The 7,959-nt window shown below is 52.7% G+C and overlaps 1 non-coding gene across 1 annotated transcript; it reads right to left on the bottom strand.

Moving 5' to 3' along the window:
* Positions 1-6,137: 6,137 nt before the first annotated feature.
* On the bottom strand, positions 6,138-6,262 carry LOC146868935 (U6atac minor spliceosomal RNA). Its single transcript, XR_014968561.1, has one exon. It is a non-coding gene; the product is annotated as a U6atac minor spliceosomal RNA (small nuclear RNA).
* Between the last annotated feature and the right edge of the window lie 1,697 nt (positions 6,263-7,959).

Here is a 7,959-nt window from a genome sequence, read left to right as displayed (position 1 = left end):
CGGGGCGCCGTAGGTCTTCCAGTGGACACGCTAAAAGATCCCTGGGTATCCTGGCTTAGCACCACACGGTGCTGCTGCATGCTATACCCCTTGGTATGTGCAGACCCTGGATCGCCCTGTAACTCCTCCACAGCCTTGGGAGTGGCCACCGTCACTACCAGGGCCCCCCACCAAGGTAGACCTATTTCCTTACAACCTGCTGCAGCCAAAGCTTCCCCTAGGCCCAGTAGGTCCAGTCTATTCGCAACCCGCAGCTGCCAAGTCTTCACCAAGGTCAAGTAAAATTAAATTCATGCCTAGGGTGGAGAGGTGCACCCCATCACCCTCCAGACACCCTGTTGATTTGGCGTGTAAAAGGCCATGCCTGACGAAGCCAAAGCCTCTTAGCTCAGTGAACTTGCACATGGCGCTATTAACTTTTCTCCTTGACACCTCAATGGCTTCTCCTGAGCGGGCTCCTTGCCAAGGTGGCCTATTACTAACAGCCTGCTGCAGCCAAAGCTTCCCCTAGGTCCAGTAGGAAAAGAACCGTGCCTAAACTAGGGAGGTGCACCCCATCTCCCTCCCGGCACCCTGTGGACTTGGCGTGTATAAGACCATGCCTGATGAAGCCAAGACCTCTTTGCTCTGCGCAACTGCGCATGGCTCCTGGTAGGCCATCATACCTACAGCATACTGATACCGGGCTTCTCCCAGGTCCAGTCAAAACAAGTCTACGCCCAACCGGGCCGGCGGCCAGCGTGCACCATATGGACAGGTTCGCCCAACCTTTCTAAACTCCTCCGTGGATTAGACTGAAATGACCTTAAACCTAAATAGGCGATGGTCCAAAGTTGCCTTTGCATGGCTAAATAACAATCCCTTTGCCAAGACACTCCTGCCTGGCAGTGCCCAGCCTGCCTTCCTTCCTCTTTCACTCCGTTGGAGTATGCCCATCGTATTCCATCAGTCACCACCAAATGTAAAGCCTTGCCCTCCCAAAATTCTGCTAGTATACCAGGGAGAGACCGGTCAGAGTGACCCCAGAGGAGAACAACGTGTAAAATGCTTCTCTATTTGACTACTGGAAAAGCCAGTTGGTCTCCAACAGATTTATAGCTTAAAGTGTTCCCCCGGTGCTTCCCTTAATCATATGGACCGTAGGCCCCTGTTGGAAGGCCACTTCCACAACCTGCATAGCTGCCAGCCAGTGCTGTAGGGCGGGCGAAGTTACCCGGTACTGATGCTCGCAAAGGTACCTGTTTCGCCAAACTCACGGGCGTGCTACTCAGTGAGCAACCAGACTCTGCCCTAGTACCCAGAGGTCAACCCCAAGCCCCTCCAAGTTCTGCTGCTTCACCTGCCTGTTAACACGAATCCCAGGGCAGACCACCGGCCTATAACCCATGCTTGGCCATGCCTGAGCTAAAATACCTCTGAACAGCCTGACAACAGGCTAACCACCAGCATTGCGTTCTGAATGTTTCTGACACTGCCAAGAAACATGCGCATAACTACAGCAACTGGCACCATGCCATAAAAGTAACAGTTCAGCCTTCTATGAAACAAACGTGCCCTTGTGGCGATCAGAGTAGTGCTCCCTCCAAGCCAGCAGCCCTAACAGGCAACCCGCACCCTCTTGGCACTGGCACACCCCCGCCACAGCTGCCCTCGAGTGCCTGGTCGTGTGAGGCCATAACCTATGTTTCATCACTGCGTCATACCGGGGTATGATGACCCATCTAACTCTACTGCTGAGTGCCCATTGCACCATCGCAAGTATGCCTTTGCCTGCTCAGAGTCTGGCTGTAAAGTTGGAAGACATTGACCCCCCAGCCCAGGGCGAAGATGGCAGCATTACAGTATCTGGTGCTATAGACGGTCCCCGTACCCCGATGGGACAGAATGCAATGCCCTTGCTCCTGTTGAGCACGAAACCAAAACCAATTGCTCACCCTGGTTTAATACCTTCCTGCTGCTAATCATTTCCTGGCTGAATGTTGACAAATCCATGTTCTGTAATGGCACTACTTCGCCGCCTGCACCATTCTGCCAGTGCCGAAAAGACCTTTGTCATGCTGCATGGCCTCATCAATCATGCCCTGTTCTAGCAGCGCCCGCTTCAGCCGAGGAGCAAACAACTCGCCGGTACCCCCAAACTGGCCCTGATGCGAGACAAACCGGGCCAAGGCACAGCAATGCGGTACTAACTAAAGCAGGTCTAACAGCGTCAACAGGCGTCCTCAGCTTACCATAGGCGTGGTGGAGTGAGGGTATCCAGTGAGAATCAAGATGACAACTTCCCATCTGACCGACCGTGGTGGGAACCACTCCTGCATATTCTAGTACACATGGTCCCAGTTCACATGTCACTGCCTGATGTACGTGCCCTAGGTACATGGTCCCCTTGCATGGCGGCCTGCCATTGAGACCCACACCAGTCCCCGATCAGTACCACTATCTGCCTACGCTACCATCTTGCCTGGCCTTCCTCCATGCCCAGCTGTACCACGCGAAGATAGCTCTCCTCCGTCACTTGACCTGACCACACCTAGAAATACAAACACAGCGAGAGGAGGCAGCCTGTGACCTGCCCCAAAACCACTATCCCGCATCAAACCGACCCGATGAAAAGACAAGCGCCTAATGCTCTACACCCCTGGAAGACCCAGGAAATAACCCACCGATCAATCAATCGAGTAAATAACAACGGACATCCTTTCAGCATCTGAAGGCCTAGCCCCTCCGAAGTAACCTGGGAGCCCAACGCCAGGCCTCAGCACCTGTGGCGTGAGTGATCTTTGCCCACTACCGTGTGAGCCAGGGCCCCCTCTTTTTTTTTTTTTTTTTTTTTTTGTTTTTTTTTTTTTGTTTATGACTGAAGCACACGAAAACAACCCTAGCTGTTCCTTGCCGCTAGGTCTTCCTACCCTCAGGAGACCAAGAACGACCAGGAAACAATAACACTCACTCAACACTAGGCGTTCCAAGTCCACTCGGCCTAATTTGCCAGCCGGTGAGCGTTCCAGATTCTTTAGCTTGGCCCCTCCTATGAGCTCCCTGTTGAAAGTGGCGAGCCGGACCTGCCAGTACTATCTACCCTTCAACTCATTGCCGCATGGCGGCACTACCCATTGCAACCCTTGTCAACCAGCTGGCAATGTGGGTTAACCTCCCATTAGGGTGGCGGCAGAGCATCTAGCATGTGTCCTAGATGCCCAATCTATGTGACGTTGTGCCGGGGTAGTGGAAACCTTACACTGATAACTGTGCATCGCACCCTCAGACAATCGTAAAATTACTTGCTATTTAATAAAGCTGTGAATTGCAATGTGTAACTGTTACTACTTTTATCACACTCCAGGAGTGAGAGGCAGAGCTAGCTACTGATGCACTGCCCATTATACATGGGGTTAACAGCAGGCACATCCCCTGTTGGGCTATCTTGTTTGGAAAGGATCCTAGAGCTGAGGATTACACCGCGATCTCCCTGCCAAGTGCAAGTACACCTAAGAAATGAGCCAGTTTCATACCTGAGACCTGTAAATAAATCCCCGTAGACCGGCTACCTAACATGACCATAATGCGTGCTACCGCCTCAGAGTTTGCCTGCAAAATAACTGCTGTGATTCCAGGCTGATATGAAAAACTCATGCCTGAGGCAAGAAGTATTGATGGAAGGATCGTGATGTGGCCAAAATTGCAGTCACTGCACCCCCAGTGGGTTGACCCCTACCCCGCCCATCCTACTTACTTGCTGAGTCCTATCCCAAGTACCTTACCTGCTGACCTACAGTGGCCCTTGGTGCTGAACAAACTATGCCCCGGTATGCTTAGTATCCCCCGGAGCTGCTAGCCTCCCACAGGAAGAGGTGGAACTGGGCCTGCCTATATCTAAGAATACTGGAGGATGTATGTAATTTGCCCTCCTTTGGATAAAACCTGCCCTTACCTACACATGCATAGATTCGTGTGCTGAACTACAGCAAGGAGCATGCCCAAGTAACTTGCCCTTCTATGAGACCTGGGCAGGAGAGGACCTGCGACATACCCCACTATGGTTGACCTACGCAGATCCCAGCTGTGCCCACACACAAGGGAGATTAAGCGATTTGCCCAGAATCACAGGATGTTTAAGCGTCATTGCCGAGACGCCCACCCAGTTCCCCATGTCCAAGGCCCAGCGCCCTAGCCGACAGGGTAACTCATCTCCCCAGCTCTCCATCTTGGCTGCCCGATCTGTACTCCTGTGACGCTGAACATACCAAAGCTAATAGTACTGGCTTGGCCATGCCTCTGTGTTGCATAAGATCAATGAGTCATAATTGCGGCAAGCAGGCATATCATTTGGAAAATGCCTCGGTTCAGGCATGGTGAGGCAGGGTCACCAAACACTACGACAAAATACATTTAAAACATACAAATGTCTGTGTATGTGAGCGCAAAGGCGATGACACGATAAACCTGATTTCCCGGAACCTGACATACTGCGCACATATCCTCGCATCTCTATATATACAAAGCGAGGAGCACTACTAACACCAAGCCCATCTATTGGCTGCTCAGTGCTTATGATTGCATATAGTGAAATAAGTACCCCTCCTAGCTCAATTGCAAGTCCCACCGAGAGCTATTCTACCCTCATGTCAGCCTGCCTGCGAATACGACAGCTGGGCTGTCCCTCCACACCAGTAAAACGCCAATTCTCCATGAAAGACACCAACAGAGCCAGGTGCGCCCTGCGCCAGCTTCAAGTATGGAATAAAAGTAAAAACAACTGGTCTGCAGGGCTCCCTAACTAGCTGAGGCAATGACTAGGGAGTGAGGATGCATGCCTACCGGGATTGACTTCTCCACAGGATGTAATGCAGCAGAAAAACACCAACACGTAGTCAGGCCAGGCCCAGCCTGCAACTCCCAAAATCATATATGTCACCCAAGGAATGTGATATGTCACAAAAGCATATCTCCGAGCAATCACCACCTCTCATTGTGTAAAACTACTTAAACACAATATAGCGCGTCTCCACCTTCAGGGACGGGAGTGTAAGCGACATGCACGCAATCCAATTGTGCGTACGCGACCCCGAGGCTCAAAAACCTGGTGCCATTGCCAGCCTGGGGCCTCATACATGCGAAACATGCGCCTACTGAGCAGTACTGTTCTTTTTAGCCACGGCTGCCGGATGGAAAGCTGGGGGCCGCACAATGGATTCAAGCCCGTAACCTGCAGATGCCACAGCATAGCCCACGTGCCCCCCGTGCGCATGCATACCTCTCCGTGTCGCCACTACTGAGGAGATAAAAATTATAGTGCGACTCTACCTGCCGGAAAAGGAGCGCTTACACGAGCACCGTGTTTCCATTGCACATTCAGGCACGGGAGATACAGACAAAAGCGAGGCTCGACCCGAAGGCACTGGAGCGCTGAACACGGGCCCGTAACTACATACTAAAACCCAACAAGGAGGCTCTGCCGGGGTCCAATCAAGCGATCCCAGAAACACCCAAAACTGCAATATCCCAATCCGGGGCCTATACAGCACGAACTTGAGCTATAACTAACCAGGCAAAGAGCACCCACACTCTTGGCCTTCTTCCCTTGAGGTTATTATGACATCGCGCTAGCCCGCCCAAGTCCAATCGGCATCCGCGCGCTACACATAGCACCCGCTCCGCCGCAAGGGGACACACCAAAATGACGCAAGCCTACATAGTGCATACTCTGCCATACATGACACCGTGCCCACATAGCACTATCAGATAAATGCCCCTCACCTCCCATGGCTGATACTCTGCTCCGGTGTGCACATTATATATATATATAGCGAGAACTTGGCCCCACGGTAAAGGGGGGCCCCACATGGCACCGCCTTACATCCACATTCACGCGCGGGGAAAACAAAGACCCGCCTGCGACAGCGCGCGCGTGCCTGAGGCCACACCGCCTCTCCCTACAATGCCCACGCTGAGGCCCGAACCTGGACTCCCCAGATCCAAGCCACCCGCATTCCACACCCAGGGACTTCTCACGTGTACGCGACCTCGCCGCAGCGTAGCCGACGGTCCACATCCTCTCCTCGACAAACCAATTGCGCTAACTTCCCTTCTTAATCATGCGTTGCTGCACTGTATTACTAAAACGCGCATCATGCCTGACATGGTTTAGACGCCAGTAAGTAAGTAACGGTGCCTTAACCGTGCATGTGTTGTAAAGGCCACTAGGACACCCCTTCCATCCTTGTCAAGGGAAGTGCTAACCTTCTCTCCTTTCATCCAACGCTATCCGTACATGCCAGCATGTGAGGCAACTGGTGCAAGAAAGCGCTATGCTGCCCGATTCTGGTCAAACGCTCGCCATGCTAGCTCCCGCCTCCCAAAATTAGCCCTTTCTGCAAAGTAAACAATGTTCTCTTAATGTATGCTTGGCGGTGTGCATGCAGTTATTGAATAACGTACCTTAAGTTGTAACTTGTGAGTAAAAAGGTGTGCCTCCTTTGAAAACAGTAACCTGCTGACCTATTTACATCAAACGCCCTCTGTAATCTACTTGGCACACGTTCTTAGCAGCAGGAACACCTACCCTCTGCACTAACTTCCCGTTAGTCTAAGCCTCAACTCTACAAAATGCTGATCTCTCCAGGAGGAAATTAATCACACGAGTAACTTGACCCACACGTGAGATCTGAAAGAAACGCAGCATCCGGTGCTTCAAAAGCCTAATAAACATCCAAACCCGGCGCCCACAAGAAGATGGCACCACGGTCGCACCGTCCTAAATCCAGCCCTTCCGGGGCCTCCTCCACGCAATCCCTGCGCTCTGCATGCACCGCATGCGCTCTAACCTTGAGCTACAGCCCCGCAGCCACGAATGCCTTAATAAAAGCACCGATCCGGGCCCTCCCGGCCACGCTATGGCACCAAGATCACCCGCCGCTCCACCGAGACTCTCGCTTCCAATCAATCACCAACACTTACCGGGATAACTGAGACCTGATCCGGGCTAACCCAGTGACGCTACCACCCCGGTGTTGCAAAATTATATAGCGCGAACTCGGCCATTAAGTGATTAAGTGATTTGCCCAGATCACAGGCTGTGGACGCGACCACGAGGCTCGAACCCAAGGTCTGCAGTCTTGCCGCCGGACCACATCCCGTCCCCAGGGCCTTCAGGCCCAATGAGAGCCCCTTCCAGGGCAAATACCAAGGCTAAGGGAAGCCGCCGACCGGGACACGTCTAACTGCCGGCTTTCAACGTACACATTTTTTATATCGCCCACCTCAAGCAGACTCACCGCGACAAGCGGACGTTCTGGGCCGCAGACGATCGTACCAGGCGAGCGATCGATCGAAGTGTGACTCTATCTCTCCCAGAGAACACGACCGACGCGGAACCAGCAGCTAAGGCAAAACGAGCGGACAAGAGGGCGAGGAGGGGGCGGGGACCGAATATGTACCCCCCCTTTGGCTCCTCCCCGCCGGAAGCAGCTACCTGACTGGGGTCTCCCTAGGTCAAGCCCAGGGACACGACCTCCCACCCCTGTGCCTTCCTGTGGCACTAAGGCGGCCGCCCTCAAGGGGGCGGGCCGCTGCGCAACCCCCACCCCGGGCAGCCTTACATTGCCCCACCCTGACTGGAGCAGCGCAGTCACAGAAAAAGCGAGACATATCCAGAGAAAGTGGGCCGTGGGCATTCTTCGAGCCAGGGTGGGCAAGTTAACAGAAAGAAAGGTATGGCTCTGGGAGAAACCAAAGCTCGCAAGGGGCAAAATACCTGTGTAAAGGCAATCAAAACCGTAGAAGAAGGAAACGCGTTGGAAGGAATTAAAAAATAAGAGGGAAGGAGACAACAGCTGGGTGGAGGAAGTTACCCCAGTTACGATTGGAGTCTAAAACCCCCAAACAAAACAAAACAGAAGGAACAATAAATGGAGCATCTTTCACTAAGTCAATAAAAGACTTTGTAGGTAAACACTTTAT

The sequence above is a fragment of the Triturus cristatus genome, chromosome 1_2 (genome assembly GCF_964204655.1).
Source record: "Triturus cristatus chromosome 1_2, aTriCri1.1, whole genome shotgun sequence".
NCBI lineage: Eukaryota > Metazoa > Chordata > Amphibia > Caudata > Salamandridae > Triturus > Triturus cristatus.
Note: the sequence above shows the minus strand (reverse complement) of the source record. Positions and strands in the feature narration are given on the sequence as shown.